The sequence below is a fragment of the Bufo gargarizans genome, chromosome 5, assembly GCF_014858855.1.
Source record: "Bufo gargarizans isolate SCDJY-AF-19 chromosome 5, ASM1485885v1, whole genome shotgun sequence".
NCBI classification, from domain to species: Eukaryota; Metazoa; Chordata; class Amphibia; order Anura; family Bufonidae; genus Bufo; species Bufo gargarizans.
This window is the reverse complement of record NC_058084.1, coordinates 119494580-119508360: the sequence shown is the minus strand read 5'-3', so window position 1 is coordinate 119508360 and position 13781 is coordinate 119494580. Positions and strand designations below refer to the sequence as shown.

The window sequence follows — 13781 nt, the reverse complement described above, 5'->3', positions numbered from 1 at the left end:
GGTTCAGTGGTCAAGAAGACCCTTTTTCCGCTGATGCACGTATAATGCATGAGATCCAGTGTATGATGACAGTCCTTCATATGATTCAATATCTACCATCTATGACATATATCCAACATCAAGAACTGCTGCCACTTGTTTATAGTAGACACCATGCAGTGTTTGCACTAAAAACGTGGGATCGCCAATAATCAAAAGAACTTGGTGGCACAAAACAAGGATTCCTTTTTTTTCAAAGATGAAGCTACATTTAAAAGGATTCCTAGGATTTGATTATTAATGGCCTATCCTTAAGTTCACACCTAAATGATTTGATCAGAGATTTCCATCAGTGATTGTGAGCCAAAACTAGATAAAAAACTGGTCAAAAACAGAGGACCAGAGCAAATCTTTCTATTATACATTATTTCTGTGTAGGCTTCATTCCTGGTTTTGGCTCACAATAACTAATGTAATTCACTGGCCAAATTACTGAAGTGTGAACTAGGCCTTAGGATAGGTGATCAATATACAGTAGATCATAGGGGTCTGAGTCCCAGCAGCATCCCCACCAATCATCTGTCTTGAGATACTGCTGCCTAGGAACCAAGAACTACACAGCTCTATAAACTATATAGTGGCCGTGCCTGATTACTGTATTAGTTACCTGCTTCATTTTATTCCATCTTAGTATTTCTTATTTTGAATAATCGTTAGGGCTTTGGAGCGAATTGAAATTTCAAGTTACAACATTTTCAACTTCTAGGATGACTATGGTCATGTTGGAGCCAGTCAATATTGTAACTAGAGGAACCATTTGTACAAAGAATGCTAGAAGGTGTCTGAATGGACTTGGATAGCTGTCCAGCAACTGTCAGGGATGACCACAATGCATCTGCAACCTTTAAGGGCTGTTTCTCACGAGCGGATGCCGTGCGTGACATCCGCTCCGTGAATGACAGCCAAGACCCGATGCAGACAGCAGAGACACGGAGCAGTAACATGATTGATAATGCCCAGTGCCTCTCTGTGATCTCTTTACTACGAAATCACAGTGACAACTTTATCTCACTGTGATTTCGTAGTAAAGAGGTCACAGAGAGGCACGGGGCATTATCAATCATGTTAATGCTCCGTGCTTCTGCTGTCCGCAGGGCCGCCATCAGGGGGGTACAGCCAATACCCCAGTAAGGGGCCCAGACCCTGGGGGGGGGCCCGGCCAGTTCCAATGTAAAAAAAAATAAAATTTTTTTTTTATTTATTTATTTTTTTTTCAATTTTTTTTTTTACCCCTTCTCATTTGTCAGTGACTTGAGTTGAACTTTATTGCATCGCTAGAGGGGGGCAATTGATCATTCCTTGCTAGTGATGTCCAGTTCATGAACGAATCATTCATTTGAATCGATTCAGTTCACTGAACCGATCCGTGTGAAGCCGCTCAGTCTGAGTCAGTGAGTCACACAGCACACAATAGCAGAGCCGCCGGCAGCAGGGAGGGATTCGGGAGGAGTGTAATCTGATCCTAGAGTGGAAGCTGCTTCTGCCAGCCCCTCCCCTCCCCGCCCACCAACCAATCAGAGCTGAGTCAGTGAGTCACAGCACACAATAGCAGAGCCGCTGGCAGCAGGGAGGGGAGGGACTCGGGAGGAGTGTAATCTGATCCTAGAGTGGAAGCTGCTTCTGCCAGCCCCTCCCCTCCCCGCCCACCAACCAATCAGAGCTGAGGCAAGGCAAGCACTAGCAGCTCTGAGTCTGAGTCACTGACACAAGTGCATGGAGTCTAAGAAAGAATCGGATGAGTCACAGGTTAAAGGGTTTCTACCACATCGTTTTGACATAATTAGCTATCAGACACTAGCGATCCGCTATTGTCTGCTCTACCAAACAATCCTAATATAATAGCTTTTGTGCAGCCGTTTCCATAAAAAACGAACATTTATTGATATGCTAATGAGCCTCTAGGTGCTATGGGGGCGTCTTTTCAGCACCTAGAGGCTCGGTCTGCCTTCACAAAATGCCGCCCAGCACGTCCCTCCAGCCCGCCCATCTCCTCTGGAATGTGATCCTACCTCTGTCTTCGGTGCATCTGTCTTTGGCGCAGGCGCAGTGAATGTCTGACCGCTGCCTGCACAGACATCTCGGTCATCGGCGCAGGCGCAGTGGAGATGTCTGTGCAGGGAGCGGTCAGACATTCACTGCGCCTGCTCCGATGACCGAGATGTCTGTGCAGGCAGCGGTCAGACATTTACTGCTCCGAAGACAGACGCGCACGGCGCAGGCGCGAGAATTCGTCCGCTGACTCAGAGGTAGGATCGCATTCCAGAGGAGATGGGCGTGCTGGAGGGACGCGCTGGGTGGCATTTTGTGAAGGTAGACCGAGCCTCTAGGTGCTGAAAAGACGCCCCCATAGCACCTAGAGGCTCATTAGCATATCAATAAAAGTTTGTTTTTTATGGAAACGGCTGCACAAAAAGCTATTATATTAGGATTGTTTGGTAGAGCAGACACTAGCGGACAGCTAAATTTGTCAAAATGATGTGGTAGAACCCCTTTAAAAGAATCTAAAGATCAGACTTAGAAAGAGACTCATTCGATTCTTTGAGTTAAAAGAGCCGCGAGTCACCAGAACAGTTTACACTGAGGCTGAGGCTTTTGTGGCAGCAGTGATAACATTAAAGGGGTTGTCCGGGTTCAGAGCTGAACCCGGACATACCCTTATTTTCACCCCGGCAGCCCTCCTGAGCCTGGCATCGGAGCATCTCATGCTCCGATGCGCTCCAGTGCCCTGCGCTAGATCGCGCAGGGCACAGGCTCTTGTGTTTTCAATAACACACTGCCGGGCGGTAACTTCCGCCCAGCAGTGTGTTCGGTGACTTTACCGGCTCTGAGGGGCGGGCTTTAGCTCTGCCCTAGCCGTTTTACTGGCTAGGGCAGAGCCAAATCCCGCCCATCAGTGCCGGTGACGTCACCGGGGTTCCTGTCAGCCCCATAGAGAGCCCCGGTACGTCACCGGAACTCAGAAAAATGCCTTTGCCCTGCGCGATTTAGCGCAGGGCAAAGGAGAGCATCGGAGCATGAACTGCTCCGATGCTCATGTCAGGAGGGCTGCCGGGGTGAAAATGGAGGGATGTCCAGGTTCAGCTCTGAACCTGGACAACCCCTTTAAGGGACAGGAGCAGAGAGATAAGAGAAGTGACAGATGACTGTGAAGACCACGCGATCTGTTGCTCAGAAGCCATGAGATTGTAAGGCTACTTTCACACTAGCGGCAGGACGGATCCGACAGGCTGTTCACCCTGTCGGATCCGTCCTGCCGTTATTTCGCCGGACCACCGCTCCGTCCCCATTGACTATAATGGGGACGGGGGCGGAGCTCCGGCCCAGCACGGCAGTGCATGGCGAAAGGCCGCCGGACTAAAAGTACTGCATGTCCAACTTGTTGTGTGGTCTTTGCTCAGGGGTAAAATGCAAAGCTGTTTTCTGGATTATTCCACAGGGCCATGATGTTATTAACCCCTCCCTTGCCAGCCCACCCAGCCCTATTTAGCTTTGTGTTCAGCTTTGAAAAAAATGTTTAGGCCATGAAGGGGTTAATTAAGTGTTGGAGGGGGTGGGGGGTGTTATTGTGCATATTGAGTTTGTGATCCATTTAACAAGTTTGACCAGTTGGGTTTGAGAGTGGTTGAGTGTCATCCACAGATCCCTCATAACAGTGCATCACCCACAGATCCCCCATAACAATGTGTCATCCACAGATCCCCCATAACAGTGTGTCATCCACAGATCCTCATAACAGTGTCATCCACAGATCCCCCCATAACAGTGTCATCCACAGATTCCTCATAACAGTGCGTCATCCAGAGATTCCTCATAACAGTGTGTCATCCACAGATCCCCCATAACAGTGTCATCCACAGATCCCCCATAACAGTGTGTCATCCACAGATTCCCCCATAACAGTGTCATCCACAGATCCCCATAACAGTGTCATCCACAGATCCCCCATAACAGTGTCATCCACAGATTTCCCCATAACAGTGTCATCCACAGATCCCCCATAACAGTGTGTCATCCACAGATCCCCTCCATAACAGTGTGTCATCCACATATTCCCCCCATAAGAGTAAGTCCTCCACAGATTCCCCCCATAACAGTACGTCATCCACAGATCCCCCATAACACTGTAACAGTAAACCTTGTGCTTTTTTTTTTTTTTTTTTTTTTTTTTTTTTTTAAATGTGCAAGGGGAAGATTGCTAGGGCAGATTAGAACAAGTAGTGTAGTTAGTGTTAGTGGAGGGTCCTGCTTAAAAGAGTCTACCTTGTCGTGGTAGCAGGCTTCATATTATTTGGTCAAAAATGAATTCCTTACTGAAATCACTGATTATCACTTTTTACTGTCTTTGTAGTTGTAAAAAAATTATGAAATTTGGGGGTAGATCCTTGGGGGTGGAGGGGAGGTGGAGTCAGGACGGATTCTAAAGGGGCGGGGTAGGAGGGGGGCCCAGGCCTTGAGCTGTGTAAGGGGCCCCAAAATTTCTGATGGCAGCCCTGGCTGTCCGCATCGGGTCTTGGCTGTCATTCACGCAGCGGATGTCACGCATGGCATCCGCTCGTGTGAAACAGCTCTAAGAGTTTGTTCAGATGCCTGAGAATTGCTACTGATTTGTGATGCAATACACAAGTAGAATTACATGGCAAAATCTGTGGTGAAAAATATCCACTTTGGTCTTGTCCATATAAAGATCTCTGTGATCATCTTCTATGTTACAAAATAGCTGGTAGTGATGGATGACATAAAATAAGGATTTCAGATACAGGGCAGCAACAATTTGGGAACTTTATAATTTACCATTGAACCTCCTCCATTTTGCTAGTTCACTTTCCAGGCAGCAGAAAGTGTAGCGAATAACACCACCGCTTTTACTTGTTTTGTGCAAATTAAGTTGCCCCCAAGTTACTTTTAAACATTCGGTTTGTTGGTGTCCATTTGATGGATGTTTGCTTTAAAAGGATTTTTGGATTGAAAAAAAAAAAAAGCTAATTACTGGCTTCATGTATTATAACATGCTGAAAATTCTATAATCACCACTACGTCCCATGTGTCTGGATAGTAACATTGTATTGTATGTAATCTTAAAGAGCGGTTCGGGATACAGATATGGATGACCTTCCTCAGGAAGGATTGGTCATCAATATCAGATTGGGGTCCTATACCCATCACTACCACTGTACCACTGATCAGCTGCAGAGCTGAAAACTACAGTATTTTTCGCTTTGTAAGATGCACTCCAGGTTTTTAAGGAGGAAAATAAGAAAAAAATAATTTTCCTCAGATCAGACCGCCATATGAAATCCTAAGATCAGACCCCCATATGAAATCCTCAGATCAGACTCCTATATCAGGACCTCACATCAGACCTCAGATCAGAACCCCATCAGATCTCCATGTCAGACCCCGATCAGACCTCCATGTCAGGCTTCCATCAGACCTCAGATCAGATATCCATGTCGGACCCCCATCAGACCTTCATGTCAGACCCCCATTAGACCTCCATATCAGGCCTCCATCAGACCTCAGATCAGATATCCGTGTCGGACCCCCATCAGATCTCAGATCAGACTTCCACGCCAGACTCCAGATCAGAGATAAAATAAATAACTTTACTTACCTCTCCTGCTCCACTGTTCCTGTTCAAGTGAATGGGTCAGGTATTGGGTCACCATCAATCTGATACTGATGACCTATCCTGAGGTAAGTCATCCATAGCTGTATCCTGGACAACACCTTAACATTTACAATATCTACTGACATCAGTTAGTATTAATTGACTTATCATAGGGACAAATACACATTAAATATTTCATCCTCTATTTAACCAGCACATGACTGGTTGAATTTAGATGTAAAACTTTTCCCATTCTGCTGTATGCATGGCTCAAGATGTGGATTTACCAGGAAATGGTAAGCATGAGCTGAAGTTAAATATTAGTATAAAGAAGCTCTTCACTTTTTTAGTATTTTGGCTGTTTGCAGCTGCTGCCGCAGTTTTTTTATTTTTATTTCTGGTTATATTTCTTTGTATATAATCCTGCCTGCCACAACATATATGATGGATTCTTACAGTATACATTGTGGAAACAAACCCCATGTGTGAACCAATCTGTCATCCCAGAATGGGGAAGTTAAGTGATATATACTTTGCATAGATTTTCTAGTATGGTTCTGGGTGGTAGACTCCATGACATTTGGCTGATGTTACTGTGACATCACACTTAGTGACTTAGTCAATGTCTTCTCTATTCAGTATGTGAAAGAGGTTTTCTGGGCTACAGATATTATTGATCTATCCTTAGAGTAGGTCATCAGATCGGTGGGGTCCATACACCTGGCATTCCATCAAACAGCTGTTCTCGGCAGCCGCCAGCACTGGAACTAGCATAGAGAACAGAGTCGGAAGCACAGCTCCATTGTTATGTAGGGCCAAGCAGCTTTACTGCTCCTCAGCTCCCATTCAAGTCAAGGGAACCTGTCACGTCTTTTACGTTCAGTGTAATATTCAGGCAGAGGATTAAAGGGTAGGAGGAGCTCTGTGCATTGATATATAGTTTTGTTTAAAAACATTCCTTTATAACTTATGTGCGTAGGAGTCCAGTGGGCGGTCCTACTCTGTGATTGACAGCTTTATCTGTAATCACACTCACACAATGAAGGTTGTTAGTCAATTAATAGGACCACCCACACGACATCTAGACCCTGAATTTTCTTGATTTTATGCCTGCACAGCTTTAACCATGTGCAAAATGAAATCTATCACTATTCAGAAAATTATCATTAAACTCAATGACTATGCTGTTATTTTGAGATATTAAGAAACCAGTAATTGGCACAGAATGTTTGACCTAAAAATGATAGTGTTAAAATGTGGAGATTCACTTTAAACCTGGGATCTTGATGTAAAACATTTAAAGGGGTTGTCTCATGATCTAAGACATTGGTGGCATATTGCTAGGATATGCCACCAATGGCAGATAGGTGTGGTCCCACTCCTGGAATCCGCGCCTAGAACAGGATATCCAAAGTGAGCAGAGAGTAGCTGTGCATGGGCAGGCACCTTCCATTTATTTCTATGGGACTTCCAAAAAAAGGTGAGTGTTCTCATTCGGCTGTTTTTAGAGCTACCATAGAAATGCAGGGAAAGCACATGGTGGCCCATTCTGGAGGTAGGTGCGGGTCACACCTCTATATGACATTGGTGGCATGTCCTAGTGATATGCCACCAATGCCTCAGATGAGACATTTAACTTAGTTCCACTCTAATGATTTTTTTTAAATAACTAGCAACATTTTGGGTGTGCACCCTGTTTACATTCATACTATATACTAGAGATGGACGGAGTTTTAAAAAAATTTAATTCAGATGCTTTGCCGAATTTTCCAAAATATAAAAATCAACTATTTCCCGGCTGTAAGGAGCGTGTATATTGGTGGTAGTGAAACAGTTAGTGTGCGTCAGTATTACAGTCGGGTGACAGGCGTCACTCTTATGCCCCCTTCACACGGGCATCATGGGTGAGGGCCGGATGCGATGCAGATGTGTTCAGGGAAAATCGTGCGAGTAGGCACGCAATTTCAGTCAGTTTTGACTGCGATTGCGTTCCGTTCAGTTTTTTCTGCAGAAGTGCAATGTGTTTTAATTGCGCAGCCGGGATCCTCTTCTTTGCTCTTCTTGAAGGACCTGCAAAAGGACCATTGCTGACGTCAGCGCAGGTCCTGCTGAATGAACATCAGCGAAGGTCCCTTTGCAGGTCCTTCAAGAAGAACAAAGAAGAGGATCCCGGCTGCGCGATCAAGTGGATGAGGTGAGTAATGTTTTTATTATTTTTTAACCCTCAAGTGACATTTCACTTTGCATTCTGTATTAAAGAATGCTATTATTTTCCATTATAACGGAAAATAATAAAGTAAATGGGGACACGGGTCGCTCATCCCTCGTCTGCTTAGCAACCATGCGTGAAAATCGCATTGCATCTTCACTTGCTTGCGGTTGCTATGTGATTTTCACACAGCCTCATTTATTTCTACGGGGCCTGCGTTTTGTGAAAAATGCTGAATATAGAACATGCTATGACTTTAATGCAACACACAAGTGATGCATGAAAAACATTGCTCATGTACACAGCCCCATTGCAATGAATGGGTCAGGATTCAGTGCGGGTGCAATGCGTTCACCTCACGCATTGCACCCGCGCACAATACTCGCCCATGTGAAAGAGGCCTTAGAATCAGTTCACACCAAATAAAAGAGGTCAGTTAAGGTTCCAAAACTGACCAAATAACTCAAGTGTGAACTTACAGGTCAATGTCAGGTATAAAGAACCGCACAGTGGAGACAAGATTGTACTATAGAGTGAAAGAGCACACTCCTTTTACACCATCTGCTGATTCCACATAGATTTCTACAGATCCTGTTCACCCCAAAATCAGTAGTATGAGGCCACAATTTCACCCCAATTACAGAATCAAGGATTAACGGATTTACTTATGTATAAAAGAATGTGACCAACCTAAAATCTGTAGTATTAGAACACTTTTTAACCCCAATTAATGCAGCAAGGGGTAATAGAATAGCTCCTATTAGCCAAGCTATACACTGTTCAATTGCCCCTGCACTTTCCCTATAATGTGGATAAAGTCTCCCTATTATATCCCTATACTATCTCAGTGCTGTCCCTGAACTGTTAAAAACAAATATTTTTCTAAAAAAGTCTTTCCTAATCACTTTCCCTAGCGCCTGTCTCATCTGTCCCTATGCTTAGTTCACTGGAAAATGGCAGATATGAGGCTTTTATAGGGCTGTGACATCACAGGGGCTGGCTATCTGCTGATTGGCTGGCTGCACGGCATTATGGGTGATCCCTCATTCCCGGGCTTCTTTCTTTCACTTTGTAACATGTGCAGCAACCATTTTAGAAAAAATCTGATTAGTTACCACGAATCGCCAGGAAATTCAGATTTGTGACAAATTTTTACTGAAATTCAGATCGAATTCCACTTTGTCAACTTCGATCCGCTCAACACTACTATATACCCTAAACAGTATGTACAGTATACTAGAATGTTTCTATGTATTTTAATAACTAGCATATACAGTACACACCTTCTCATTCAAAGAGTTTTCTTTATTTTCATGACTATGAAAATTGTAGATTCCTACTGAAGGCATCAAAACTATGAATTAACACATGTGGAATTATATACATAACAAAAAAGTTTGAAACAACTGAAAATATGTTATATTCTAGGTTCTTCAAAGTAGCCACCTTTTGCTTTAATTACTGCTTTGCACACTCTTGGCATTCTCTTGATGAGCTTCAAGAGGTAGTCACCTGAAATGGTTTTCACTTCACAGGTGTGCCCTGTCAGGTTTAATAAGTGGGGTTTCTTGCCTTATAAATGGGGTTGGGACCATCAGTTGCGTTGTGGAGAAGTCAGGTGGATACACAGCTGATAGTCCTACTGAATAGACTGTTAGAATTTGTATTATGGCAAGAAAAAAGCAGCTAAGTAAAGAAAAACGAGTGGCCATCATTACTTTAAGAAATGAAGGTCAGTCAGTCCGAAAAATTGGGAAAACTTTGAAAGTGTCCCCAAGTGCAGTCACAAAAACCATCAAGCGCTACAAAGAAACTGGCTCACATGCGGACCGCACCAGGAAAGGAAGACCAAGAGTCACCTCTGCTGCGGAGGATAAGTTCTTCCAAGTCACCAGCCTCAGAAATCGCAGGTTAACGGCAGCTCAGATTAGAGACCAGATCAATGCCACACAGAGTTCTAGCAGCAGACACATCTCTAGAACAGCTGTTAAGAGGAGACTGTGTGAATCAGGCCTTCATGGTAGAATATCTGCTAGGAAACCACTGCTAAGGACAGGCAACAAGCAGAAGAAACTTGTTTGGGCTAAAGAACGCAAGGTATGGACATTAGACCAGTGGAAATCTGTGCTTTGGTCTGATGAGTCCAAATTTGAGATCTTTGGTTCCAACCACCGTGTTTTTGTGCGACGCAGAAAAGGTGAACGGATGGACTCTACATGCCTGGTTCCCACCGTGAAGCATGGAGGAGGAGGTGTGATGGTGTGGGGGTGCTTTGCTGGTTACACTGTTGGGGATTTATTCAAAATTAGCATGCTGAACCAGCATGGCTACCGCAGCATCTTGCAGCGGCATGCTATTCCATCCGGTTCTTGTTTAGTTGGACCATCATTTATTTTTCAACAGGACAATGACCAAAACACACCTCCAGGCTGTGTAGGGGCTATTTGACCATGAAGGAGAGTAATGGGGTGCTGCGCCAGATGACCTGGCCTCCACAGTCACTGGACCTGAACCCAATCGAGATGGTTTGGGGTGAGCTGGACCGCAGAGTGAAGGCAAAAGGGCCAACAAGTGCTAAGCATCTCTGGGAACTCCTTCAAGACTGTTGGAAGACCATGTCAGGTGACTACCTCTTGAAGCTCATCAAGAGAATGCCAATAGTGTGCATAGCAGTAATTAAAGCAAAAGGTGGCTACTTTGAAGAACCTAGAATATGACATATTTTCAGTTGTTTCACACTTTTTGTTATGTATATAATTCCACATGTGTTAATTCATAGTTTTGATGCCTTCAGTGTGAATCTACAATTTTCATAGTCATGAAAATAAAGAAAACTCTTTGAATGAGAAGGTGTGTCCAAACTTTTGGTCTGTACTGTATGTATGGTATTTTGGCGCAGATCGAGAAAGAATTCTGGCACATTTAGTCTCAAAGATCTCCCTCAGTGTTTTAATATCATAGGATTTTTATGCTATGATAGAAATAGTATTTTATGCGTTGCTGAAATTGTATCATAATTTTTAAAAATTTCTGTTGCACCATAAATCCTAATAATGGATATCCAGTGATGAAACATTATTCAATCAGCAGAGATCTAGGACTTTAAAACTAGAAGAATAAAAGCCCATTCTCCATAAGTGTGCTGCTCTGTTCTTCTAAAGTTCTAGAAAGACCAGTTGAGTGTTGTTCCATAGAGGGTGGCAGACCAGCCCAGCAAACACAGGGTAAAGCTTTCCGGAACACCAGCCAGCTCTGAAATTGTCTTTTTCTTTCTTCATTCGCTTGTGACCTTCTTCTAATTTCTAAAAAAACTCAAAGTATATTGCTCGAGTGCTGGACTACAAGTCACCGAGGCAATGTAAAAGATGAATAAATCTTTCATATTTATATATTTGTGAAAATATATATCACAGAATGACAACAAGGCAGCATTCCAGGATGTGAGAGCTTATTTTATATCCCACAGATTTAGTACTGAGAACCTTGGCATAACCTTCTATTCTGCTTACTAGTTGTTTGAATAACTGCATATCTACATACGGTATACCCAGTTTTCTTTTAAAACAGGCTCAGAGGGGCTTTAAATAAATAAACTGCTCTGGTTCCACCACTTCCAGGTTACTTGGAAGTTTCTACCTTCTACCCTCTTAACACTGAAATGTCAATTGATCACTGGCTCAGGCTGGTCAGTACTTTAGCCTGTGATTTGCCGGGTGGTCACATTTTTTGTGCTGAGAGATACCAAGAAGTAGAGACCAGTGGTAACCTGGGAAACATTGGCACAGGAGTGATGGTGGATCAGTGAGTATGACTTTTACTCACTGGACAACCCATTTAAGGATTGTCTATATGATATAATGGGAGCTTTAAAAGTAAAGCCTTCAAATTTGCTATCAGTGTAAAAATATACAAATGCTCTTGCAGGTAGGAGAATTTACGCCCAATATATAATGCTGTGTGAAAGTATTCAGTATTATGGGGCACATTTATTATAACTGACATTTTAGACATCATTCTTAATAAAGGCCCCTAGGTGATGGAGGAACCGCCGAGGTTGCGAAGAGGCGAGGGCTGCTTCATAACGTGCAGTCAAGGCCAGTTCTAAATGTAAGACAGCTTCTTAACTGTATTACATTTAAAATAAATTTACGCATAAAACAGGTGTAGAAAATTATGAATGAGACAGGCCTGCTGGCCCCTCCCCTTCCCCGCCCACTCCAGACCTGATGTGAGTGGTGAGAAGTTGCAGATAGCGGTGCAACTAACCATTGCGCCATCATCTGCGCTTGAAATACGCCTAATTTAGGTGGATTTCAGATTAGTTAACGACCTCCTATGTTTTTACTATTTTATTTCATTACAACCTGGAATTAAAAAAGATTTTTGAGGGATCTGTACCATTTAATCTTTGAAGGTGCAAAATATTTTTACTATGATACAAACAATAACTAAAACAAAAAACAGAACATAAAATGTGCATAAATATTCACCTCCAGGAAGTCAGTATTTTGCAGAGCCACCTTTTGCTCCAAATACAGATGAAAGTCTCTTGATGTATGCTGCTTTAACTCCAAGTTAGATGAGTTGTGTTGGTGTCCAGCAGTCTTCATGTCACAGGTTCTCAATACTTTAAAAAAATTGCAAACCTGACAAGAGAAGGCTGTCCACCAAAATTCACAGACTTAGCAAGGAGGGCATTAATCAGAGATTTAACAAAGACACCAACAGTAACACTGAAGGGGCTCCAAAGATTCACAATGGAGATGGAAGCATTTTCCCATAAGACCACTATAAGCCGTATACTTCACAGAGAGGGGCTTTATGGAAGAGTGACCAGAGAAAAGCCATTCCTTAAAGAAAAACATAAGTAAAAGCTGGAGTTCACCAAACAACATTTGGCACTCCCCAAACACATGGAAAATGTTTTTTTCTGGTCAGATGAGAATAAAACTAAACCTTTTTGCCATCATGGGAAATGCTATTTGTGGTACAAACCCAACACTTCCCATCACCCCAAGAGCAGAAATCCCACAGTGAAGCATGATGGTAGATGCTTTTCATTGTCTAGGACTGAAATACTGGTCAAGATTGATGGAAAGATGGATGTCAGTAAATACAGGACAATTCTTGAGGAAAACCTATTTTAGTTTGTCAGGGATTTGAGACTGGGACAGAGGTTCACCTTCCAGCAGGACACTGGACCTAAATCTACTGCTACACTGAGTGGTTTAAAGTAAATATGGCATCAGAAAATTGTTTTAATCAAGTTTTTATGGTAAACATATTTTTGAGGCGATTGTCAAAGCTTATCTACTCCTTGCTGACCTCTGCATAGTTCTGTGAGCCTGCCTAAAAAACTCTCCCTTACAAGTCAATATGTTCCCTACAGTCTTTTGTGTGTGTGCTTATATACTAAAAACAGATTATAAGTAAAGGATATGTGTTACTATCTAGTTTTAACTGGCAGAAGAATTATAGGTGACACATTTACTTTAAGGAGAAACATACAGTCCTGATCAAAAGTTTAAGACCACTTGAAAAATGGCAAAAAAATCATATTTTACATTGTTGTATCTTAACAAGGCTCCAAGTAGAGCTTCAACATGCAACAAGAAGAAATGAGAGTGAGACAAAACATTTTTTGAGCATTCAATTAATTGAAAATAAGTACAATTAAACTGAAATTTCAGCTGATCCAAATTTTAGGACCACATGCCTTTAAAAGGCCAAATCTGTGCAAAGATGTGGATTCATTGTCATTTTCTGTCAGGTAGTCACACGTTGTGATGGCAAAGGCAAAAAAACTCTCCCTTTATGAACGTGGTCGGGTTGTTGAACTGCATAAGCAGGGTCTCTCACAGCGCGCCATCGCTGCTGAGGTGGGATGCAGTAAGACAGTAATTTGGAATTTCTTAAATAATCCTG

General features: G+C 43.0%; 1 protein-coding gene across 2 annotated transcripts in view; it reads left to right on the top strand.

The window, feature by feature from the left end:
• The window catches only part of LOC122938527 (chloride channel protein D-like), a 215097-nt gene that overhangs the window by 128053 nt on the left and 73263 nt on the right, over window positions 1–13781 (top strand). The window lies entirely within an intron of this gene.